At 37.6% G+C, this 27571-nt stretch overlaps 1 long non-coding RNA gene across 1 annotated transcript; it reads left to right on the top strand.

Annotated features, from left to right (window-relative positions):
- Positions 1-8597: 8597 nt before the first annotated feature.
- On the top strand, positions 8598-27347 carry LOC131251427 (uncharacterized). Its single transcript, XR_009173853.1, has 3 exons — positions 8598-8954; positions 9187-9218; positions 27002-27347. It is a non-coding gene; the product is annotated as an uncharacterized LOC131251427 (long non-coding RNA).
- The last annotated feature ends 224 nt before the right edge of the window (positions 27348-27571 follow it).

The raw sequence follows: 27571 nt of genomic DNA, 5'->3' as shown, positions 1-27571 counted from the left end.
ATCCAAACCATCTATGTGTTAAGGCATATGTTTAGTGATCCACATAATCCATTGTGACATACCACTTGCTGGATTTAGAATTATGTTTTTGCCCATTTGATATAATTGAGTGCATGAGTCATTCAAAATCAGCTCATTTACAATTATTATAAAACCTTTAATTTCTCTCATTCCAATTTTAGTTGTAGAAACCTTTGGTTTGATTAGCTACCTTTGTAGTGATCGAAACCATTAATCACCAGATTGCTTCTAATTGATACAAATTATTTACAGGATGGGTCCCATTTTCACGAACCAAACCGTTTGTAGGATTAGTCTAAACTAGTTGAAATGCTTTGCCATTTGAAGTGATCCAATTGGACCAACCTTTTGAAATACTTGTACCGTTTGAAGTGATCCTTACCCTTCATATTATTGGGCATGTTTTAGGTGTTCTAAACCCTTTATTTGCATCATTTTAGTGATCCCAACGCCTTTTTATTATTGAGGCCGTTTTTAGTGATCCAAGTCAATTGATATGTTAAGGCCCATCTTCACCACTCGAAGCAGATGTTTTATAGCCTATGTTAGTTGCCATATGATTTGAAAATTTATTCAATTAAATGCTTCTTCCAAGGTTTCACCCTTTATAGGGCATTCATTGTTCACTGTGATGGATGTTTTCAAATGGAGGCTAATTTCAATGATTGGGATGTATGAAGAGATATATGAATATATCCATGAGGTCTACCAAAATTTGCAATAGACAAAACAGTATATACAATGATAGGGCATTTTAATTGGTCATTGTGATAGATGTTTGGAGGCTAATTTCAATGAACAAGATGTATGAAGAAATACATGAATATATCCATGAGGTCTGCCAAAATCCAATAGGTGATATGGTATGTACAGTGATAGTGCCTTTTATTTATTAATGGGTAAAAGCCCTTTCATTACAACTCCTAATTTCAAGACACTTTTTATCATCAAAGAAATATCGTGTATAACCTTTATGCTGGATGACCTTAGATAGTGATTATGAGCCTCTACCATGGAATAGGAATACGTCAAAATTTATGTGAGATATTAAGTGAAAATGTGAGGATTTACTAATGAAGGGTTGTAAAATCAAAGAAACTATGGGAGAAATACTCATTTAACACCTATTCTTTTTTATATGGTCATAAAAAGTTCCACCAAGGATGGCAATGTTCGCTTGACTTATGGGAAGAAAGAGGGTGCTGACAATCAATAATATTTGCAAACAAGATCACTTATCCTTCCTAACATATGTATAATGTGTATGGGAGATGTGGAGTCAATTGATCACCTCTTCATTCATTGCATGTTTGCTTAAAATGTGTGGGATTGCTTTCTCAATGCTCTCCATACAAACTTAGGTGAAGCCGAATTCTATTGTGGACCTTTTGCGGTCTGGGCATTCAGGAGGGGTGAGAAAGGTGGGGAAAACTTTGTGGAGATTGCTTTTTTGGAAGAGATGTTTCAAGTTTTACTTAGGCAAATTTAAAATGAAAAGAAGTAAGAACAATAAAAATAAAAAATAAAATAAAAATGAAAAAGAGAAAGATACATAAAAAAGTAAGAAGAATCTAAACAAAATATGGGGTTCTTAAGCAAGATTTCCAAGTGGTGAAAATTAATTAATGCTCCATTTTTTTTTGGAATAATGTTTTATCAATCAATGAAACTCCATATACAGATTAACTTCCTGATCTCTTTAAAAAAAAAATTATTTGAGAATACCATTTATAATGATATTTTTATTTGAGGCAAACTAATCTTCATGTTAAGAGTCTTTCTTGTTTTAGGATAGTCTTGATCTTAGTAAGGTTTGATAATTTACACATATAGCTAATCACATCCTAAGCACACAATACACAACTTCACTAAATGCCAAATTTCATTCACCTCCAATAGAAGGATAGTCAAATCCATACTCTAAGGATGTACCTACCCAATCATTTTTTCTCATTTTACTTAGATCTAAGGATTTGAACGATGTGAGGTTTCACTTCCCAAAACCCGTCATGAGTTTGGGCGAACGACTTTGGTCATGGGTTTGTTTCTCACAAACACGAGTTTGATTTCCCTCCTCATGGATTACTTGTTAGGAGTTTGGGTGAACAGCTTCGGTCGTGGGTTTTCTCCCCATAAACACGAGTTTGATTCCCCTCCCTGTGGATTACCCGTTACGAGTTTGGGCGAACGACTTTGATTGTTGATTTTCTCCCCACAGACGCGAGTTCGATTCCCATCCCCATGGATTACTCATTACGAGTTTGGGCGAACAACTTTGATCGTGAGTTTACTCCCCACAGACATGAGTTCGATTCCCCTCTCCGTGGATTACCCATCATGAGTTTGGGAAAACGGCTTTAGTTGTGGCTTTGCTCCCTATAAACATGAGTTCGATTCCCCTCCATGTGGATGTCACGAGTTTGGGTGAATGGCTTTTTACATGGGTTTGCTTCCTGCAAATATGAGTTAAATTTCCCTCCCTATGGATTACCTATCATGAGTTTGGGGGAACGGCTTTAGTCATGGGTTTGCTCCCCATGGACATGATTTCAATTCCCCTCCCCGTGTATCAGCTTTCACGAGTTTGGGTGAACTACTTTGATCGAGGGTTTGCGCCCCACATAAACGAGTTTTATTCCCCTCACCGTGGATTACCTGTCACAAGTTAGGGCGAACAACTTTGATCGTGGGTTTGCTCCCCATAGACATGAGTTCGATTCCCCTCCCCTCACATTTTGAGACTCTTGAAATCTTGACCCTCAATTTCATTATCTATCTTCATTGACAAAAGGGTTGGTGATATAGGACACATGATTTACCTGTCAAGAGTTTGGGTGAACGACTTTGATCGAGGGTTTGCTCCCCACAGAAACGAGTTCTATTCCCCTCACCGTGGATTACCTATCACAAGTTAGGGCGAACAACTTTGATCGTGGGTTTGCTCCCCACAGACATGAGTTCGATTCCCCTCCCCTCACATTTTGAGACTCTTGAAATCTTGACCCTTAATTTCATTATCTATCTTCATTGACAAAAGGGTTGGTGATATAGGACACATGATTTAATCCTAGCATGCAACATGGGGATTATGAATGAATCAATAAAGTAATTCAATTAACAAAAGATGTTTAACCCACCACATAATTAAGAGTAAATAATAGGAAATAAAATATGATTTAACCTAAATCACATGCCCGTGTGCTAAGAAATCACATAAATCAATTAAAATTAGGCCCGATGTAATAATAGAACTTTCAATTTAACATAGGCACGTTCCACAGTCAAGGGATTGATTTGTAGGTTTTATAATTAGGGTTAGGAAGGGAAAAATCTGAAATTTGGAAAATTAAGGTTCATGAAAATTGGGAATTTTGGAATTAGGATTTTTTAGAATTTTGGAAAAAGATGAAATTAGGAATAAATTTGGTGAATTGGTTAAGGGGATTGATGGATTTAGGTATTAGTAGAGGAAAATTAAGGTTTTGGGAAGTTTGGGATTTTGGGGTCCTCAATGGTTAATTTTGATTGGGGTTGAAGTTGAAGAACAAAAAGTTAAAGAAAAAGATGATTTGGATAGTTTTAGATAGGAAGGGAAGAAGATAGATGAAGTTTTTGGGAAAATACCTCTTTTGGATAGAAAGGAACAGAGAAGGAAGATAGATGGAAGCCTCACACCACCATTGAATAGGGAATGTAATCACACCACATCAGTCTCCTAGACAATATGAGTGTGCACATGACATCCTTTTTATTGGACTGTCTTCAATAGGAAAAATCACAAAACACTTTACACAAGGGTTGAACCCGTGGAATCAAAGTAATAACCGTCGATCATAACAAAATGTTTTTCTAGCTAGCTGAAAATATTGGGGCATCATTTAAAATAGACAAATGTTATGCATCATCTACAATAGGATTTTGTGCTAGAATCAAACACTGAAATTTAAACAATTAAGAAATAAATTGATAAGAAGAATACCAAAAGACAATCTAATCAAAGCCTTTGATCCTTATATTCCAATCTAAACTTCTATTGTTAAAGTGCCTAGGGGAAAAATATTAGAATTCGAGTAAGACGATTGTGGTATACATCAATAGTGGATCAAAGTGGCCAAGACAGAGCCCAACTTCCTCTTGATAACCCCCCGCTCTTTCTCATGGCCAAACCTACCTATTTTTTCTTATGAAGGCATCAAAGAGGGTATGAGGCTGAAGAGGATTTTTATTTGTAGGAGGAGAGTTCAAGTTTTGCATTAACGAAGACACACACACACTTGATGGATGGAGTGGGTTTTACATATACAACATGGCGGAGTAAAAATCCTTTTTTGATGCAAATTTGGTACTCATGGATTAAGTTAGGTATTGTCCCTTTCAATACGTTAACTGCTTTCAATTTTCTCGAGTTTCGTTAACTTTTGCAAGCTGATGCATTTTAATTCTCTTTATGAAAGCCTCCCAAGTTTCACTATTGAAGCCAATCTTCACATCTCTTCGGTTTCTGCCACCAACCAAGTTAAATAAAAAGGTGACATGTATCATTATGTCTTTATTGCTAACTTCTGCAAGTTATGCTTTTTAATTCTCTTTATGAAAGCCCTCCCAAGTTTCACTGTTATGATCTATTGAAGCTGATCTACACATTTCCTCAATTTCTACCACCAAGTAAATAGAATCTGTTATTGCTTGCTTGCTTTTGACCACTACAATTTCTCATGGTGCTTCTTAAGGGAATGTACTGTTGAACATACCATGGTATGGGTTTGCTCAAGACTAGAAGTATGGAGCTGAGTTGAAGGTATTTCGGTTTCCTTGTTTTTTTTTTTGTCTATTAATAATGGTGGGGTGCATAATATGAATGGATTGGATGGCTTAAAAAGTGGTGGCCCCTGCAAACAACCTGGGTTATGGTTTTTATAATTCAATAACAGTTGCAAATGTTTGGTGTGTTGCGATACCCATCATATCAATGGTTTGGATCATTGAACCTTGGGGGCCCACTTTGTATGATTGGTAACTCAAATGTGTTGTATTGACTCTCAACCCATGTGTTGTATAGTAAGTTGAACTGTTTTATTTTGTAGTTGCAAATTGTCTATTACATGCTATGATGTGTTGTAAGTTGGTCTTTAGATGTTTTCACTGCATGATATACATTAGTTTTGTTGACTATTTTTATTATTATTATTTAAAACTGAGGTTCCCTCATTTACATGGATGTCCCATGTGCCAAAAAATCCACTGGTTTGAAAGATCCTAGATATAGAATCTTTAGCCTATTTTCATTGGATGTTGTATCTCCCATGAGATTTACAGTTCCAGTTCCTCTTTTACCTGACGATTCTGATACTGTTCGTAGGTCTTTATTAGCTATCTGAGACAAGCTGATCCTGAAAAACCATAACGACCAGTTGGTCTTGTAATGTAACCAGTGGTGGCTTGCTTCTCATTCCAATCTAGTATTCGATCAATCATGCATTTATGCTTATTTCCCTGGCTCAACAACAGATTTAATCATCTGTTTTCTAGGCACATATTGAATGGTGAGCATTTTCAAAGGAAATCTATGTAAAAATGTAGAGCCATTGAGAACTATGCTTCCTCTATGTGATTTAGAGGCAAACTCCCTACAAGATATTTGGAATGATGTCTTAGTATGTGACTTCAGACTGGAATACATCACCTACACCAGCTATTTCTACAGTTGTGATGCATGGATTAAATCAAATATCTAGAGATCCTATTCCTCACCCTGTCAGGGATCTGGCTTTCATTTCTGGATGATTCTATTCTTCTACTTTGTTTTTAACAGTATGTCCCGTCTTTCTTTAGAGTTATAGATTCTACTCAATTTTTATTTTCTTTTTCTAATATTCTTCCCTTGGATTCAAATCTTAGTGTGGGGAAGAAAATGCTGATCTTTTCTCCTTAGTTATGGAATGCTTCCTAACATGCATGTGCCCGCACATTCACAAGAGAGGTATGCACAACCACATTCAGTCACATGTATGCACATGCCCTCACATGCACAAGAGAGGCATGCACGACCACATTCAGTCGCAGGCATGCATGTGCTGCCCACCCATTTTTTAAAACCAATTTGGCTATATACATACACAACACATGCATAAACAGCAGCTATCGCCTCAAAAGTTATCCGAGTTCATAGTCGTATTTTCCTTGAAGGATTCTTGTATGTGGTGCAATGGACAAGTACTGCATGGTGCAAGTGGCAAACATGGGCCGATCAGGACTGTTGATCTGGTGGGCCATCTTGTGGATCAGCTCTGCCAAAAATCTCAGTGGATCAGCTCTGCCCACCCATTTTTTAAAACCAATTTGGCTATACATACACAACACATGCATAAACAGCAGCTAACGCCTCAAAAGTTATCCGAGTTCATGGTCGTATTTTCCTTGAAGGATTCTTTTATGTGGTGCAATGCACAAGTACTGCATGGTGCAAGTGGCAAACATGGGCCGATCAGGACTGTTGATCTGGTGGGCCATCTTGTGGATCATCTCTGCCAAAAATCTCAGTGATTCAAGGCTTCGACCATCCAATTGTTGTGAGTTTTAATCCATTGTCCTAACTGTTCCTTCTACAGTTCACTTGCCAATTGGATACAACAGGGCGCTCCTGTTGAGAAGGATCCATAGAAGGCAACCTCTGGGGCTGAAAAGAATGTCCACATGCCAAGCTCTTGTTAACTTCAAAACCTTAACAGAAAGGATCCATAAATGTAAATAAGATTGTCAACGTACCTCTAGATACCTTTGGTCACTAGAATGAGAAGGAAGGTTAACAACAATCTAGCAATGTTTGAAAATCTCTAAAATAAGATTGTCAACATACCTCCAGATAGCTTTAAGGATTTCGTTGGAAACGGGAATATCTTCATATAAAATTTGCCTCTTACCTCTCCTTCAAAATTATTCAATACATTATCAAGGCCTAGTTTCATTGGAATTCCTCTTGAAGTTTTTTTCCTGGTCTAATCAATCCAATTCATTTTTAACTATAAAGGACACCTATCTAATGTGGCTTATGGGAATCACCATGGAATAGTCAAATAAATTAAAACTAGAATAACAATAATAGCATGTTGCTAATCTAAGTTGTGCAATTAAATATGCACCAATAATTGTTCATTTTCTTCCAACTCCATTTCTTTACAGGTCCTTATGAGATCATGTGGGGTTGTATCTTTTTCTCAACATTACTGACATCTCTGTGTACAGGTGTTGTCATTGGATTTACTTCAGCTCTAATATCCTTCTTATTTTTTAAAGAAAAATTCTTTGATGAGTTATTTTTAATTAATTTATTTTTTGGCGTTAACCAAGCTATACTGATATCTATTGCTGCTTTAATTATTGAAATTGTCCTTTTCTATATCCATTGATGTGGTTTTAGTGGATGTCCTTTTTGCTTGGTCATTTCGTGTGAATAGAATGTAGTCCTCCCTTGATAGCTAGATATTAGGCTACTCATTGCTCGAATGGAAATTATATGTTTAACAGAATGGGTGTTTTAACAGCAGGATGAACAATTTTTATTTGTTCAGCTAGACTAATGGGTGTTGAGAGTACCGGTGGAGACTGATGAAGGATTTTGGTCGGTCTAGTTTTCAGAAATTATTTCTATGAAGCCTTAGTCATTTTGTGTGAATAGAATGTAGTCCTCCCTTGATAGCTAGATATTAGGTTACTCATTGCTTCAATGGAAATTGTATGTTTAACAGAATGGGTGTTTTAACAGAAGGATGAACAATTTCAATTTGTTCAGCTTGACTAATGGGTGTTGAGAGTACCGGTGGAGACTGATGAAGGATTTTGGTCGGTCTAGTTTTCAGAAATTATTTCTATGAAGCCTTAGGTCTAGAAGTAGAGAGGGGTTTCTATTAAAATGAAGGTTCAAAATATTGTCTGAATGCATCATGATAATGTATAAATTATTACAATGCACTCCCAATATGATACATTGCATCTAATATTATGACTCTTGTGTGGCCCACCTGTGTTGTGGATCACATTGATTTTTGTCCCGGGGCGCAAAGTCGAGGTGCACTCCTGATGAATGCAGTGGATGGCAGCGACATGCTGGACCATACAGAGCCTGATGCTCTACTTGCCAACCACAGGTGGACTTTGTCGAGAACTTACCATTTAGAACAAGGTATAATTTTTTCTACCACGCCATCTTTCAAGACAATGCACCACTTGTGTAGGACATCAACTGCCGGCTGGTGTAGGAAATCAAATGAGACCCAACGTAACTGTAATATAGCCCACTAACGGGCCTAGGTCTAGATCGGACCAGTCTATGGGTCCCCAACATGCTTCTAGGAAATACTTACATAGAAAAGATGTAAGCGAATCCAAGCTACTCATTAGACAAATTTCATCTCAAGGTTGGTATGATGTTTCACCGTACATACAAAACATCACCCAACAAAACACCGAGATGGGCCAGCCCACTAAGAACAATGTAGAATTGCACCAATAAACCTGTTGCACATGAAGGTGGTATTGAGATTCTGCCTTTTAGAGAGGGTTGAGATAAGGTAATGTGGCTGATCAATGATCCCAATTGCCTAGTTTTTAAACATGTATGAGAGTTTAGGCTTTGAATTTTGGTTGTCTTTGAATGATTCAAACCGTTTATACGATGTTTCTCACCTTGTATGGTGGATAGAAGACAAGCAAAATCTTCACCTAGGAACATTTGAAGAGACTTTTAGGTCATCCTGCATTAGGGATGTCAATGGGTGCACAGGTCCGAGTACCTTATACCCTCATTATAAATGACATGCCAACACAACATTTTTGCTTGTTTGGGTTTCGGAATAAGGTTAAATATCTGTGAAGCATTATTGACAATCCATGGCCACTCGTTGGACGTGTTTGCGGTGGACGGATGGCCTTTTGAGGTGGGTTTCTCTATGTAAAATGGCATATTCTGGCTTTTGTGGTGGACGGATAAAGGCATGATTTGATCAAGGGACCTGACTTAAAATTTAAACTCAATGGCTGTACTATTCACTTTAAAAGGAAATCCAAATGTTGAAACCGTTAAGTACTTTAGGTGTCTGGATGGATATATGAGCAAATGTATGTACTTGGTACTGCATGCTGAGTTCTTTTCTTTCTTTCTTTTTTAAGTGTTGTGCTACCGAAGAACATGAAGACGCGAGGTATGAAATAATTTATGAATTTTGCTTACTAGTTATCATGCATTAAGCAATGAAGAGAGGCCAGATTGGCTTGTGGGTTTTAAGCTCCGGCCTAAATGGGTTAGGCTTGGGCCTGTAATATAGACACATTAATGTGCCTAGGCTAGGTTTACTCTAGGCTGGCCTATGGGTCAACTGACCCAAGATGTTTTTGTTGTGGGTTCAGTGCAACCTTCGATCATCAAAGTGCTAGTGGACACCCACATGAGAAAAGCACAAAGAAGGCCCACACTGATTAAGTGGTGTTGCCCACGCCAGCAATAGTGTGGTGATGTGTTGGGCGTTGAGGGGCCCAACATGGTATCCACATTGTCCATCATTTCTGCCAACTCATTTTACAGCATGAATTCAAAAATAAAGTAGATCTGAAGCTCAAGTGGACCACACCATAGGAAATAGTTGGACAATGACACCCACCAAGGCTAGGTTTACCTAGGCTGGCCTATGGGTCAATTGACCCAAAATGTTTTTGTTGTGGGTTCAGTGCAACCTTCGATCATCAAAGTGCTAGTGGACACCCACATGAGAAAAGCACAAAGAAGGCCCACACTGATTAAGTGGTGTTGCCCACGCCAACAATGGTGTGGTGATGTGTTGGGCGTTGAGGGGCCCAACATGGTATCCACATTGTCCATCATTTCTGCCAGCTCATTTTATAACATGAATTCAAAAATAAAGTAGATCTGAAGCTCAAGTGGACCACACCACAGGAAATAGTTGGACAATGACACCCACCATTGAAACCTTCCTAGGGTCCATCGCAATATTATTTGCCATCCAACCTGTTTATAAGGCCACACAGTCCTTGATGAAGGGAAAATACAAATATCGGGTTGAACCAAAACTTGTGGCCCACATGAAGTTTTTAATGGTGGGTATCCAATCCCTACTATATGGTCCCACCTGGGCCTTGGATCTATTTCACTTTTTGGACCATGCCATAAAAGGAGCCGAAAAAAACAATGGACGAGATGACATACAACACTCAAATCAAGGTGGGCCCACAACGCCCCACACATGTCATAAAATAGAAGGACATTTCTGGCACTTCTTTCTGCTATTGTTTCAGTCTTTGAACTACTCATCATGATGGTTGTTGCTGGTACCTCTTAGTCTAGATCCTTACACAAGGCCTAGTTGACAGCAACTAGTCCTTTAAATGCTATGTACATATTTTGTCTTTCACATTGATATTACATTCTTATATTACTTTTATCATTAGATTTCTCAATTCTATTTTTAGAAGATGTTTTCAGCTTTATCTTTCAAAAGACGAAGAAGATGTTTTCATCTTTACATTTATGAGGTAGCTCCCGATGATGTTGATTTCTTGTGGCCACATGGAAGTCACATTTCTGGGGTGTGCTCATTGTTCTTTAAATATCTATACTGAGACTGGACGGTTGTGGGTAGCAGGTTTGTGCTTTATTTCTCTAGTCGGTAAGCCTTTTGAATTGGATGTTTTGTGTTGGGGCATGAGGAATAACATTATTGAGTATTTCATGACTCCTATTCTTTTTTTTTTTTTACAAACCATTTGGTTGTTTGTTTTGAGGTCCAAAAAAACATTTGTTTAATTGGGTTTGGGCCCATAGCTCAAATGGGGGTTATTCATGTGCGACCTTGAGGTTGTGGGTTCAATTCCAACTTACCTACCTATAACTAGGGGCTATACTTGTCCCGGCCAAGGTAATGTGTCGCCCTCTCAATCTGTTGGATGGAATGCCACGGACCTATCTTTGATACCAAGTAGAGAATGGTTTGAGCATTATAATGTGAAGAAAAGAGGAGAAGATTGAGAGAGAAGAAAGAGGAGAGTTTTGGGAAAGATGTTGTGTTAGGCTTACTTTTTCCCTAGCATATGATATTTATTATAATAGAGCATATAGTACAACGCAGGAGAAGAGGAAAGTGTGAAAATGCATCACTAACCACATACACTATACACTAACATTCTCTATACCGACTTACCTTGGGTATGTGCAATTTTAGGATAACTGTCGACATCCATCACCTGCGCATAACTGTCCACCACGTAATTCCAAGGTAGCTGCCAACATTCACCACTCACGAACATCTCGCCTAACGGCTAAGATCATGCCTAAGATTATGGACTACGCCGTCCTACATACACTATAAATAAAGGATCTACCCACACTGAAAAGTTACGTAAAATCGTTCACCCTAAACCCCTCAACACGACCAGACCCAGATTCCTCGGCTGACTTTGGCATTGGAGGGTCCCCTGCTCTAGCTAGGGTCTCCTCTGCTCTTCTCTTGTGCAAGTGCTCGAAGGTCTGAAGAGGGTGGTCCAGATTCTTGCATCAACAATGATCACAAATAATTGCTATTTAATTACTTTCATCCTCATCTCTCCCTTGAACAATCTTTAAATCATCCTTGATTTGTCTGACTCATAGTTTACATAAAGCCAAACTAAGAGGGGGTCCTTACTCTTACTCCGGTGGTAGACTCTCGGGAGTTTCAACACCCAGTCAAGGGCTCGAGTACCCATAGGTGATGAAATCCTACTACGGCATGAGTGTATGGTGGTGTATGTAAAAAAAAAAAAAAAAAAAAAAACAAAAAAAAAAAAAAAGGAGGAAGTCAAACTAAGCGGTTGTCACTTCTACTCCTTTTTTTTTTCTTTTTTTTTTAATAAATAGGTTGGGCAATTTTTTTAGCATGTTGGATGATCCTTGCAACCTCTAAGTCAACTTAGCAAATCTGCTACCTGAGGGAACTGGCTTGGCAAACTAGTGATTTATTTATTAATAGTTAGGAAGAAATGCAACTTTTTCTCTATTAAAAATTTTCATGCTTGAAGTTAGCAATTTGCACTATGAGGGTGCTAGCTTGTCATATTATCTATATTTTTTTAGGTTATAGTGATATGTTTATAAATAGATCATAGGACAAAATGCACTTTGTTTCCTAAGGAATCCTTTTTATTTGCATGTTCCCAATGAAATTTGTTACTTTTTCATCTAGTTATAGGCACCGGTTTATGCCAATTTTCTTTTATCCTTAATATATCTTTAAAAGAACTCAATTAGGCTTTTCTTTTGTCTCACACCTTATCTATTGTTTTAATCACACCTTTTTTGTGAGTGTGTTTTCAGCTTCTTTGCATTCAAGCGCTTTGTTAGACTTACGAGAGAATGTTGAAGCTTGATGGTTTCAATTATATACATGAAGGTTTTAATTCTTCTACAAGTGAGAATTTTCTTAACACCTTTTCTAGTTATTAAATGATCATGAAATTATTGTTTTGAATTTTAGGGATCTTATTTGATTATATTGGGGTTTGATATGTGGAAACTCTGTTATTCCCTTTTACTTATGATACCATGTAGTTACCATATGTGATGGTTCAATATATATATATATTCTATTTTTTGATACTTTTCCATCATGCTTTTTGGCTCTGCTTGTTTCGATGATTTGCTAGTTTTAGTCAACTACTTTGGAGATACATTAGTTGAAATATGTGAATAGATTTTCATTTCTGTGGAGGGGAATAGTTTCTATGATAATGTTACATTTGATTATCTAGCTATTAGTGGTACTTGTACATTATAATTTTTTTGATGTTACACTAGATTAAATCATCCAATTATTCGATGTGATTCGATGGCCCTTGGGGGATGTAGATGACGACTTCTCTATTTAGTGGCTTTAGTACAATAGTCGATTGCATGGGTTTATTTTTTGTGATCTAATCTATCAAATATCATGTGGACAATTTTTAACGATGTAAACTGTTTGTAGAATTTGGTCCAATTTGAATGGTCCATTGTTATATGAGTTGGCTTATTTTATTAAATTCAAACCATTCTCATGGTTGGCTATCCAAATTGCCAATATGGTTGCGTTCTTTTACAATAATCCAAATCGTTTATAGGATTTAGCGATTGGGAAACTAATTGATATTTTAAGGCTCATATTAAACAATCCAAGCAAATGTTTGATAGCTTGTATTGGTTGGATTGATATGCAACTAATGTCAACCATGAATATGCCGAGGCTTATGCTTAGTGATCGAAATAGTTAGACATAACCATTGGTGGATCTAAAATTGCATTTTGACCCATTTGAGACAACTTAGTGTGTGAGTCATGCACAATGGGTCTATTTTCAATTATCCAACCCATTAATATCTCTTGTTCCAGTTTTATTGGTAGAAGCCTTTCTTATGATTGGGTCCTTTTATAGTGACAAAATCTATTTATCACTTTGCTATTTATGGATCTGTAATTCTGTTTTCATTTGTCTAAGATAATTGAGTGCATGAGTCATGTACAATGGTCCATTTTCAATTATCCAAACAATTAATATTTCATGTTCTAGTTTTATTGGTAGAAACCAATCTTATGGTTGGGTTTGCTTGTTGTGACTCAAATCGTTAATCACTTGGTGCACTTCTACTGACACGAACAATTTATAACAATGGTCCTAATTTCGTTAACCAAACCATTTATTAGATTGGTCTACCTTTTTTAAATACTTTGGCCATCTGAAGTGATCTAATTGGTCTAACCTTTTGAAATGCTTGGGTTGTTTGGGTGACCCAAATCTTTCATATTACTGGCTCTTTTTAAGTGATCCAAACCCTTTATATAATTTCGGTCATTTTGTTGGTCCATACGCTTCATATTATTAAGGCCATTTTCATCAATCTAAGCCAATTGATATTCAAAGGCTTTTGTTTAGCAATCTAATATATGTTGATGTTCTATAGCTGGAAAAGGGTCACATGCACCAAAATAGTTAGTGATGGAGTCTATCCTTAGCATATTTTGATGTTTGATGATTGACGATTGTATGAGATTTTTTAAGATTTTTTTACTATCAATTTGTTACTTATATACTATAGAGTTATCATTTTTCCTATTTAGGTGGCTTGTTAAATGGGCCATCCACAGTTGACTCGTTCTCAATGATCGAAAATTTTCATATGATTGGCACTGTATTTAGTAATTCTCACCTTGGTATGATTAGGCCAATTTTTCATGATTCTTCCCCTCTGTAGGTTTAAGCCCTTAGTCAGTGGTTTAAATTTATTTATTTTATGATTGGGCTTGCATTTAGTGATCTAAACTATGAATGTCACCAGTTGGTTCCTAGTTATCCAAACCATCTATGTGTTAAGGCATATGTTTAGTGATCCACATAATCCATTGTGACATACCACTTGCTGGATTTAGAATTATGTTTTTGCCCATTTGATATAATTGAGTGCATGAGTCATTCAAAATCAGCTCATTTACAATTATTATAAAACCTTTAATTTCTCTCATTCCAATTTTAGTTGTAGAAACCTTTGGTTTGATTAGCTACCTTTGTAGTGATCGAAACCATTAATCACCAGATTGCTTCTAATTGATACAAATTATTTACAGGATGGGTCCCATTTTCACGAACCAAACCGTTTGTAGGATTAGTCTAAACCAGTTGAAATGCTTTGCCATTTGAAGTGATCCAATTGGACTAGCCTTTTGAAATACTTGTATCGTTTGAAGTGATCCTTATCCTTCATATTATTGGGCTTGTTTTAGGTGTTCTAAACGCTTTATTTGCATCATTTTAATGATCCCAATGCCTTTTTTTTATTGAGGCCGTTTTTAGTGATCCAAGTCAATTGATATGTTTAAGGCCCATCTTCAACACTCGAAGCAAATGTTTTATAGCCTATGTTAGTTGCCATATGATTTGAAAATTTATTCAATTAAATGCTTCTTCCAAGGTTTCACCCTTTATAGGGCATTCATTGTTCACTGTGATGGATGTTTTCAAATGGAGGCTAATTTCAATGATTGGGATGTATGAAGAGATATATGAATATATCCATGAGGTCTACCAAAATTTGCAATAGACAAAACAGTATATACAATGATAGGGCATTTTAATTGGTCATTGTGATAGATGTTTGGAGGCTAATTTCAATGAACAAGATGTATGAAGAAATACATGAATATATCCATGAGGTCTGCCAAAAACCCAATAGGTGATATAGTATGTACAGTGATAGTGCCTTTTAATTGTTAATGGGTAAAAAGGCCTTTCATTACAACTCCTAATTTCAAGACACTTTTTATCATCAAAGAAATATCGTGTATAACCTTTATGCTGGATGACCTTAGATAGTGATTATGAGCCTCTACCATGGAATAGGAATACGTCAAAATTTATGTGAGATATTAAGTGAAAATGTGAGGATTTACTAATGAAGGGTTGTAAAATCAAAGAAACTATGGGAGAAATACTCATTTAACACCTATTCTTTTTTATATGGTCATAAAAAGTTCCACCAAGGATGGCAATGTTCGCTTGACTTCTGGGAAGAAAGAGGGTGCTGACAATCAATAATATTTGCAAACAAGATCACTTATCCTTCCTAACATAAGTATAATGTGTATGGGAGATGTGGAGTCAATTGATCACCTCTTCATTCACTGCATGTTTGCTTAAAACGTGTGGGACTGCTTTCTCAATGCTCTCCATACAAGCTTAGGTGAAGCCGAATTCTTTTGTGGACCTTTTGTGGTCTGGGCATTCAGGAGGGGTGAGAAAGGTGGGGAAAACTTTGTGGAGATTGCTTTTTTGGAAGAGATGTTTTTAGAATAAGAGCTCTTCCCATGTTGTGGTCATCAGGGATATTAAATGTAATGTTTGGGTTGAGTTTCTTACGAAAAATCAATTAATCCTACTAATCTCTCATTTATTTTTCAATTGTAGGGTTGTGTTGTTTTCTTTTGCGCATTTTGTTTGCTTTTAATAAAATTCTCTCTTAAAAAGGAAAAAAAAAAAAATTTACAAATTAAAATGAACCATAGATAAATTCTTTTGTTAGTTTCAAGTTTTACTTAGGCAAATTTAAAATGAAAAGAAGTAAGAACAATAAACTAAAAAATAAAAATAAAAATAAAAAAGAGAAAGATACATAAAAAAGTAAGAAGAATCTAAACAAAATATGGGGTTTTAAGCAAGATTTCCAAGTAGGTGAAAACTAATTAATGCTCCATTTTTTTTTGGAATAATGTTTTATCAATCAATGAAACTCCATATACAGATTAACTTCCTGATCTCTTTAAAAAAAAAATTATTTGAGAATACCATTTATAATGATATTTTTATTTGAGGCAAACTAATCTTCATGTTAAGAGTCTTTCTTGTTTTAGGATAGTCTTGATCTTAGTAAGGTTTGATAATTTACACATATAGCTAATCACATCCTAAGCACACAATACACAACTTCACTAAATGCCAAATTTCATTCACCTCCAATAGAAGGATAGTCAAATCCATACTCTAAGGATGTACCTACCCAATCATTTTTTTCTCATTTTACTTAGATCTAAGGATTTGAACGATGTGAGGTTTCACTTCCCAAAACCCGTCATGAGTTTGGGCGAACGACTTTGGTCATGGGTTTGTTTCTCACAAACACGAGTTTGATTTCCCTCCTCATGGATTACTTGTTAGGAGTTTGGGTGAACAGCTTCGGTCGTGGGTTTTCTCCCCATAAACACGAGTTTGATTCCCCTCCCTGTGGATTACCTGTTACGAGTTTGGGCGAACGACTTTGATTGTTGATTTTCTCCCCACAGACGCGAGTTCGATTCCCATCCCCATGGATTACTCATTACGAGTTTGGGCGAACAACTTTGATCGTGAGTTTACTCCCCACAGACATGAGTTCGATTCCCCTCTCCGTGGATTACCCATCATGAGTTTGGGAAAACGGCTTTAGTTGTGGCTTTGCTCCCTATAAACATGAGTTCGATTCCCCTCCATGTGGATGTCACGAGTTTGGGTGAATGGCTTTTTACATGGGTTTGCTTCCTGCAAATATGAGTTAAATTTCCCTCCCTATGGATTACCTATCATGAGTTTGGGGGAACGGCTTTAGTCATGGGTTTGCTCCCCACGGACATGATTTCAATTCCCCTCCCCGTGTATCAGCTTTCACGAGTTTGGGTGAACTACTTTGATCGAGGGTTTGCGCCCCACATAAACGAGTTTTATTCCCCTCACCGTGGATTACCTGTCACAAGTTAGGGCGAACAACTTTGATCATGGGTTTACTCCCCATAGACATGAGTTCGATTCCCCTCCCCTCACATTTTGAGACTCTTGAAATCTTGACCCTCAATTTCATTATCTATCTTCATTGACAAAAGGGTTGGTGATATAGGACACATGATTTACCTGTCACGAGTTTGGGTGAACGACTTTGATCAAGGGTTTGCTCCCCACAGAAACGAGTTCTATTCCCCTCACCGTAGATTACCTGTCACGAGTTAGGGCAAACAACTTTGATCGTGGGTTTGCTCCCCACAGACATGAGTTTGATTCCCCTCCCCTCACATTTTGAGACTCTTGAAATCTTCACCCTCAATTTCATTATCTATCTCATTGACAAAATCGTTGGTGATATAGGACACATGATTTAATCCTAGCATGCAACATGGGGATTATGAATGAGTCCATAAAGTAATTCAATTAACAAAAGATGTTTAACCCACCACATAATTAAGAGTAAATAATAGGAAATAAAATATGATTTAACCTAAATCACATGCCCGTGTGCTAAGAAATCACATAAATCAATTAAAATTAGGCCCGATGTAATGATAGAACTTTCAATTTAACATAGGCACGTTCCACAGTCAAGGGATTAACTTATAGGTTTTATAATTAGGGTTAGGAAGGGAAAAATCTGAAATTTGGAAAATTAAGGTTCATCAAAATTTGGAATTTTGGAATTAGGGTTTTTTAGAATTTTGGAAAAAGATGAAATTAGGAATAAATTTGGTAATTGGTTAAGGGGATTGATGAAAGTAGAGGAAAATTAAGGTTTTGGGAAGTTTGGGATTTTGGGGTCCTCAATGGTTAATTTTGATTGGGGTTGAAGTTGAAGAACAAAAAGTTAAAGAAAAAGATGATTTGGATAGTTTTAGATAGGAAGGGAAGAAGATAGATGAAGTTTTTGGGAAAATACCTCTTTTGGATAGAAAGGAACAGAGAAGGAAGATAGATGGAAGCCTCACACCACCATTGAATAGGGAATGTAATCACACCACACCAGTCTCCCTATGGCTAGACAACTATGAGTGTGCACATGACATTCTTTTTATTGGACTGTCTTCAATAGGAAAAATCACAAAACACTTTACACAATGGTTGAACCCGTGGAATCGAAGTAATAACCGTCGATCATAACAAAATGTTTTTTCTAGCTAACTGAAAATATTGGGGCATCATTTAAAATAGACAAATGTTATGCATCATCTACAATAGGATTTTGTGCTAGAATCAAACACTCGGAAATTTAAACAATTAAGAAATAAATTGATAAGAAGAATACCAAAAGACAATCTAATCAAAGCCTTTGATCCTTATATTCCAATCTAAACTTCTATTGTTAAAGTGCCTAGGGGAAAAATATTAGAATTCGTGTAAGAGGATTGTGGTATACATCAATAGTGGATCAAAGTGGCCAAGACAGAGCACAACTTCCTCTTGATAACCCCCCGCTCTTTCTCATGGCCAAACCTACCTACGTTTTCTTATAAAGGCATCAAAGAAGGTATGAGGCTGAAGAGGATTTTTATTTGTAGGAGGAGAGTTCAAGTTTTGCATTAACGAAGACATACACACACTTGATGGATGGAGTGGGTTTTACATATACAACATGGTGGAGTAAAATACTTTTTTGATGCAAATTTGGTACTCATGGATTAAGTTAGGTATTGTCCCTTTCAATACGTTAACTACTTTCAATTTTCTCGAGTTTCGTTAACTTTTGCAAGCTGATGCATTTTATTTCTCTTTATGAAAGCCTCCCAAGTTTCACTATTGAAGCCAATCTTCACATCTCTTCGGTTTCTGCCACCAACCAAGTTAAATAAAAAGGTGACATGTATCATTATGTCTTTATTGCTAACTTCTGCAAGTTATCCTTTTTAATTCTCTTTATGAAAGCCCTCCCAAGTTTCACTGTTATGATCTATTGAAGCTGATCTACACATTTCCTCAATTTCTACCACCAAGTAAATAGAATCTGTTATTGCTTGCTTGCTTTTGACCACTACAAGTTCTCATGGTGCTTCTTAAGGGAATGTACTGTTGAACATACCATGGTATGGATTTGCTCAAGACTAGAAGTATGGAGCTGAGTTGAAGGTATTTCGGTTTCCTGGTTTTTTTTTTTTTTTTTTTGTCTATTAATCATGGTGGGGTGCATAATATGAATGGATTGGATGGCTTAAAAAGTGGTGGCCCCTGCAAACAACCTGGGTTATGGTTTTTATAATTCAATAACAGTTGTAAATGTTTGGTGTGTTGCGATACCCATCATATCAATGGTTTGGATCATTGAACCTTGGGGGCCCACTTTGTATGATTGGTAACTCAAATGTGTTGTATTGACTCTCAACCCATGTGTTGTATGGTAAGTTGAACTATTTTATTTTGTAGTTGCAAATTGTCTATTACATGCTATGATGTGTTGTAAGTTGGTCTTTAGATGTTTTCACTGCATGATATACATTAGTTTTGTTGACTATTTTTATTATTATTATTTAAAACTGAGGTTCCCTCATTTACATGGATGTCCCATGTGCCAAAAAAGCCACTGGTTTGAAAGATCCTAGATATATAATCTTTAGCCTATTTTCATTGGATGTTGCATCTCCCATGAGATTTACAGATCCAGTTCCTCTTTTACCTGACGATTCTGATACTGTTCGTAGGTCTTTATTAGCTATCTGAGACAAGCTGATCCTGAAAAACCATAACGACCAGTTGGTCTTGTAATGTAACCAGTGGTGGCTTGCTTCTCATTCCAATCTAGTATTCGATCAATCATGCATTTATGCTTATTTCCCTGGCTTAACAACATATTTAATCATCTATTTTCTAGGCACATATTGAATGGTGAGCATTTTCAAAGGAAATCTATGTAAAAATGTAGAGCCATTGAGAACTATGCTTCCTCCATGTGATTTAGAGGCAAACTCCCTACAAGATATTTGGAATGAGGTCTTCGTATGTGACTTCAGACTGGAATACATCACCTACACCAGCTATTTCTACAGTTGTGATGCATGGATTAAATCAAATATCTAGAGATTCTATTCTTCAATCTGTCAGGGAGTTGGCTAGCATTTCTAGATGATTCTATTCTTCAACTTTGTTTTTAACAGTATTTCCCGTCTTTCTTTAGAGTTATAGATTCTACTCAATTTTTATTTTCTTTTTCTAATATTCTTCCCTTGGATTCAAATCTTAGTGTGGGGAAGAAAATGCTGATCTTTTCTCCTTAGTTATGGAATGCTTCCTAACATGCATGTGCCCGCACATTCACAAGAGAGGTATGCACAACCACATTCAGTCACATGTATGCACATGCCCTTACATGCACAAGAGAGGCATGCACGACCACACTCAGTCGCAGGCATGCATGTGCTGCCCACCCATTTTTTAAAACCAATTTGGCTATACATACACAACACATGCATAAACAGCAGCTATCGCCTCAAAAGGTATCCGAGTTCATAGTCGTATTTTCCTTGAAGGATTCTTGTATGTGGTGCAATGGACAAGTACTGCATGGTGCAAGTGGCAAACATGGGCCGATCAGGACTGTTGATCTGGTGGGCCATCTTGTGGATCAGCTCTGCCAAAAATCTCAGTGGATCAGCTCTACCCACCCATTTTTTAAAACCAATTTGGCTATACATACACAACACATGCATAAACAGCAGCTAACGCCTCAAAAGTTATCCTAGTTCATAGTCGTATTTTCCTTGAAGGATTCTTGTATGTGGTGCAATGCACAAGTACTGCATGGTGCAAGTGGCAAACATGGGCCGATCAGGACTGTTGATCTGGTGGGCCATCTTGTGGATCATCTCTGCCAAAAATCTCAGTGATTCAAGGCTTCGACCATCCAATTGTTGTGAGTTTTAATCCATTGTCCTAACTGTATCTTCTACAGTTCACTTGCCAATTGGATACAACAGGGCGCTCCTGTTGAGAAGGATCCATAGAAGGCAACCTCTGGGGCTGAAAAGAATGTCCACATGCCAAGCTCTTGCTAACTTCAAACCTTAATAGAAAGGATCCATAAATGTAAATAAGATTGTCAACGTACCTCTAGATACCTTTGGTCACTAGAATGAGAAAGAAGGTTAACGACAATCTAGCAATGTTTGAAAATCTCTAAAATAAGATTGTCAACATACCTCCAGATACCTTTAAGGTTTTGATTGGAAACCGGAATATCTTTCTAAAATTTGCCTCTTACCTCTCCTTCAAAATTATTCAATACATTATCAAGGCCTAGTTTCATTGGAATTCCTCTTGAAGTTTTTTTTTTTTTGCCTGGTCTAATCAATCCAATTCACTTTTAACCATAAAGGACACCTATCTAATGTGGCTTATGGGAATCACTATGGAATAGTCAAATAAATCAAAACTAGAATAACAATAATAGCATGTTGTTAATCTAAGTTGTGCAATTAAATATGCACCAATAATTGTTCATTTTCTTCCAACTCCATTTCTTTACAGGTCCCTATGAGATCATGTGGGGTTGTATCTTTTTCTCAACATTACTGACACCTCTGTGTACAGGTGTGTTGTCATTGGATTTACTTCAGCTCTAATATCCTTCTTATTTTTTAAAGAAAAATTCTTTGCTGAGTTATTTTTAATTAATTTATTTTTTGACGTTAACCAAGCTAAACTGATATCTATTGAATTATTGAAATTGTCCTTTTCTATATCCATTGATGTGGTTTTAGTGGATGTCCTTTTTGCTTGGTCATTTCGTGTGAATAGAATGTAGTCCTCCCTTGATAGCTAGATATTAGGCTACTCATTGCTCGAATGGAAAGTATATGTTTAACAGAATGGGTGTTTTAACAGCAGGATGAACAATTTTGATTTGTTCAGCTAGACTAATGGGTGTTGAGAGTACCGGCGGAGACTAATGAAGGATTTTGGTTGATCTATTTTTCAGAAATTATTTCTATGAAGCCTTAGTCATTTTGTGTGAATAGAATGTAGTCCTCCCTTGATAGCTATATATTAGGTTACTCATTGCTTGAATGGAAATTGTATGTTTAACAGAATGGGTGTTTTAACAGAAGGATGAACAATTTCAATTTGTTCAGCTTGACTAATGGGTGTTGAGAGTACCGGTGGAGACTGATGAAGGATTTTGGTCGGTCTAGTTTTCAGAAATTATTTCTATGAAGCCTTGAGTCTAGAAGTAGAGAGGGGTTTCTATTAAAATGAAGGTTCAAAATATTGTCTAAATGCATCATGATAATGTATAAATTGTTACAACACACTCCCAATATGATACATTGCATCTAAAATTATGACTCTTGTGTGGCCCACCTGTGTTGAGGATCACATTGATTTTTGTCCCGGGGCGCAAAGTTAAGGTGCACTCCTGATGAACGCAGTGGATGGCAGCGACATGTTGGACCATACAGAGCCTGATGCTCTACTTGCCAACCACAGGTGGACTTTGTCGGGAACTTACCATTTAGAACAAGGTATAATTTTTTCTACCACGCCATCTTTCAAGACAATGCACCACTTGTGTAGGAAATCAACTGCCGGCTGGTGTAGGAAATCAAATGAGACCCAACGTAACTGTAATATAGCCCACTAACGGGCCTAGGTCTAGATCGGACCAGTCTATGGGTCCCCAACATGCTTCTAGGAAATACTTACATAGAAAAGATGTAAGCGAATTCAAGCTACTCATTAGACAAATTTCATTTCAAGGTTGGTATGATGTTTCACCGTACATACAAAGCATCACCCAACAAAACACCGAGATGGGCCAGCCCACTAAGAACAATGTAGAATTGCACCAATAAACCTGTTGCACATGAAGGTGGTATTGAGATTCTGCCTTTTAGAGAGGGTTGAGATAAGGTAATGTGGCTGATCAATGATCCCAATTGCCTAGTTTTTAAACATGTATGAGAGTTTAGGCTTTGAATTTTGGTTGTCTTTGAATGATTCAAACCGTTTATACGATGTTTCTCACCTTGTATGGTGGATAGAAGATGAACAAAATCTTCACCTAGGAACATTTGAAGAGACTTTTAGGTCATCCCGCATTAGGGATGTCAATGGGTGCACAGGTCCTAGTACCTTATACCCTCACTATAAATGACATGCCAACACAACAGTTTTGCTTGTTTGGGTTTCGGATATAGGGTTCAATATCTGTGAAGCATTATTGACAATCCATGGCCACTCGTTGGACGTGTTTGCGGTGGACGGATGGCCTTTTGAGGTGGTTTTCTCTATGTAAAATGGCATATTCTGGCTTTTGTGGTGGACAGATAAAGGCATGATTTGATCAAGGGACCTGACTTAAAAATTTAAACTCAATGGCTGTACTATTCACTTTCAAAGGAAATTCAAATGTTGAAACCGTTAAGTACTTTTGGTGTCTGGATGGATATATGAGCAAATGTATGTACTTGGTACTGCATGCTGAGTTCTTTTCTTTCTTTCTTTTTTCAGTGTTGTGCTACTAAAGAACATGAAGACGCGAGGTATGAAATAATTTATGAATTTTGCTTACTAGTTATCATGCATTAGGCAATGAAGAGAGGCCAAATTGGCTTGTGAGTTATAAGCTCCGGCCTAAATGGGTTAGGCTTGGGCCTGTAATCTAGACACATTAATGTGCCCTAGGCTCGGTTTACTCTAGGTTGGCCTATGGGTCAACTGACCCAAGATGTTTTTGTTGTGGGTTCAGTGCAACCTTTGATCATCAAAGTGCTAGTGGACACCCACATGAGAAAAGCACAAAGAAGGCCCACACTGATTAAGTGGTGTTGCCCACGCCAGCAATAGTGTGGTGATGTGTTGGGCGTTGAGGGGCCCAACATGGTATCCACATTGTCCATCATTTCTACCAACTCATTTTACAGCATGAATTCAAAAATAAAGTAGATCTGAAGCTCAAGTGGACCACACCATAGGAAATAGTTGGACAATGACACCCACCTAGGCTAGGTTTACCTTAGGCTGGCCTATGGGTCAATTGACCCAAAATGTTTTTGTTGTGGGTTCAGTGCAACCTTCGATCATCAAAGTGCTAGTGGACACCCACATGAGAAAAGCACAAAGAAGGCCCACACTGATTAAGTGGTGTTGCCCACGCCAACAATGGTGTGGTGATGTGTTGGGCGTTGAGGGGCCCAACATGGTATCCACATTGTCCATCATTTCTGCCAGCTCATTTTATAACATGAATTCAAAAATAAAGTAGATCTGAAGCTCAAGTGGACCACACCACAGGAAATAGTTGGACAATGACACCCACCATTGAAACCTTCCTAGGGTCCATCGCAATATTATTTGCCATCCAACCTGTTTATAAGGCCACACAGTCCTTGATGAAGGGAAAATACAAATATCGGGTTGAACCAAAACTTGTGGCCCACATGAAGTTTTTAATGGTGGGTATCCAATCCCTACTATATGGTCCCACCTGGGCCTTGGATCTATTTCACTTTTTGGACCATGCCATAAAAGGAGCCGAAAAAAACAATGGACGAGATGACATACAACACTCAAATCAAGGTGGGCCCACAACGCCCCACACATGTCATAAAATAGAAGGACATTTCAGGCACTTCTTTCTGCTATTGTTTCTGTCTTTGAACTACTCATCATGACGGCTGTTGCTGGTACCTCTTAGTCCAGATCCTTACACAAGGCCTAGTTGACAGCAACTAGTCCTTGAAATGCAATGAACATATTTTGACTTTCACATGGCTATGACATTCTAATATTCCTTGTCTCTTTAGATTTCTCAATTCTATTTTTAGAAGATGTTTTCAGCTTTATCTTTCAAAAGACGAAGAAGATGTTTTCATCTTTACATTTATGAGGTAGCTCCCGATGATGTTGATTTCTTGTGGCCACATAGAAGTCACATTTCTGGGGTGTGCTCATTGTTCTTTAAATATCTATACTGAGACTGGACGGTTGTGGGTAGCAGGTTTGTGCTTTATTTCTCTAGTCGGTAAGCCTTTTGAATTGGATGTCTAATGTTGGGGCATGAGGAATAGCATTATTGAGTATTTCATGACTCCTATTCTTTTTGTTTTTTTTGCAAACCATTTGGTTGTTTGATTTGAGGTCCAGCAAACCATTTGTTTAATTGGGGTTGGGCCCATAGCTCCAATGGGGGTTATTCATGTGTGACCTTGAGGTTGTGAGTTCAATTCCAACTTACTAACCTATAACTAGGGGTGTACACGAACTGAGCTAGCTCGGTTAGCTCGCTCGACTCGACTCGAAAAAACTCAATTCGACTCAGTTCGAAGTTGAGTTCGAGCCAAGTTGAGCTAATTTTTTTTAGCTCGAAAATGAGTTCCAGCTCTACTCGACTCGGAACGAATCCAACTCGAATCGAACCAGTTCAGAGACTCGGTTACTTTGCCATTGATGTTGCTTACCAAGTGTTTGATAAAATGACTCAACGAAGTGTGGCTCGTGGCAAGGAAGGTATGTACATGAAACAAATACCCTTTTTTTCTTGGTTTTTATGTTGCTTAGAAGGTGTTTGATAAAATACCTATAAAACTATTGCTTCTATTTCACATATAAAAGGATTTTGAAGGTGCAGTCCAGGTGTTTGTGGAAATGCTGCAATGGCAAACTCGGCTCGATCTGGCCCGAGCTGTTGACCAAACCGAGCCGAGCTGGCTAGTCAGGCTCGAGGACCGAGCCCAGCCGAGTTTGAGCTGAGGTCAGCTAGTGGCCGAGCCGAGTTGAGCTGAGGCCAGCTCGACTTGGTTCGACTCGATGTACACCCATAACTATAACAAAAAGGTCAATATTTCTCAAATACTTCTACACATGGATTCATTGCTGCATATTAGGCCTTGTTTTACTTTCTTGTAGTATTATTAATCTAGGAAAGAAATTTATAGTAAGCTCAGGTTTTCAAGTATGGTTAAGTTTTCACTTTGTACAAGTGGGATCCCTAGGTTTAGTGGTCCAAGCATATGCCTGGATCCACTTTGCGATGCCCCATGCCGCCGTCCCCCCCCCCCCCCCCCCCTCATTTGGGAAAATCCTAACCCTTCAATATGTGTCCAGCATGTGTTATTGAGAAAATAAGTGCAGCAACAATCCACATTCAGCCAAGACAAAAACCAGAGATCTAATGGATATGATCTTGCAATCTTACAACCTAGGGGATATTAGTTGTATAGACCATCCACATTGGAACCCATCAAATATACAGCTTCGGTAACTGAAACACAGGCCTTATGACACATACAAGCCACCCATCTGTCAAAAGGGGATCTTAAGATGGGCCGTTCAGGTCATAGCTGGCCAGTGGAAGATCAGACCGAAATCAGTCATCCAACTGGAGTGTGGGCCTATACAAATCCAGTTGGATCATCACCAAAAGTAGTGATTGATTGGAATTTTTATGGCTATGTACAAACCATATGGGAAGGGTGTAAGTAAGGCTTGTTTGTGGAAGTAAGACTAATGGGCTTTTTTTTTTTAACTATCCAATATTAATGCTAAGGAAGGATCCTTCAATTTGGTTACTTCTGCTTCATCATGCTTACAATTTCATTAAATTTGATAGTGCATCCAAATGGACCCTTGAATTTAGAATATATGTAGTTCAAAACTAGAAGCTAATCATGAACTTTCAACACCAAACTCAGGATCATCATGCAGCAGAGACAAACAAGAAACAGAGACAGATATTCCATTCTGCTGAGTGTTTGTGGCCGTGTGATAACCCAAAACTACATTATGTACCCCAAATCATATCCATTGCACATCACTTGGGATCTGAGACAAATGATATTATTTGGTAGAAAGCATCCTTCCTACCTACATCTCTAGTTTCTACGTATAACCAAACATATCCTTAATGTCTTTCTATTTAAATGGATACCTCATTTTGTGCTCTATGAGCCAATATTTTATGTAATGATATGCTAAGTGTTTATGTGTCTATTTATATGTATATTTAATGGAGGAGACATGGTGGGGATTGTTTTTTTCTCCGAGTCTCATGTATGTATCTTTCATATTTTTCTATGGAAGCTTGGCATTGTTTGTACTACTATGCTTCTCTTGTCAGGTTTTGGTTGTCCTTCATAAATTCAAGATATCAGAGGAGCAGAGAATATTTCATTGATAACCCAGAGCCTTGGTAGCATTTGCTCTCAGTTGCAGGATGTATTCTTCACCTGCAGTACACACCCATTTTGCTCTTTATTGTCCTC

This window comes from Magnolia sinica, chromosome 7 (genome assembly GCF_029962835.1).
Source record: "Magnolia sinica isolate HGM2019 chromosome 7, MsV1, whole genome shotgun sequence".
NCBI lineage: Eukaryota > Viridiplantae > Streptophyta > Magnoliopsida > Magnoliales > Magnoliaceae > Magnolia > Magnolia sinica.
The sequence above is the reverse complement of the archived record's forward strand: the minus strand, read 5'-3'. Positions and strand labels throughout refer to the sequence as shown.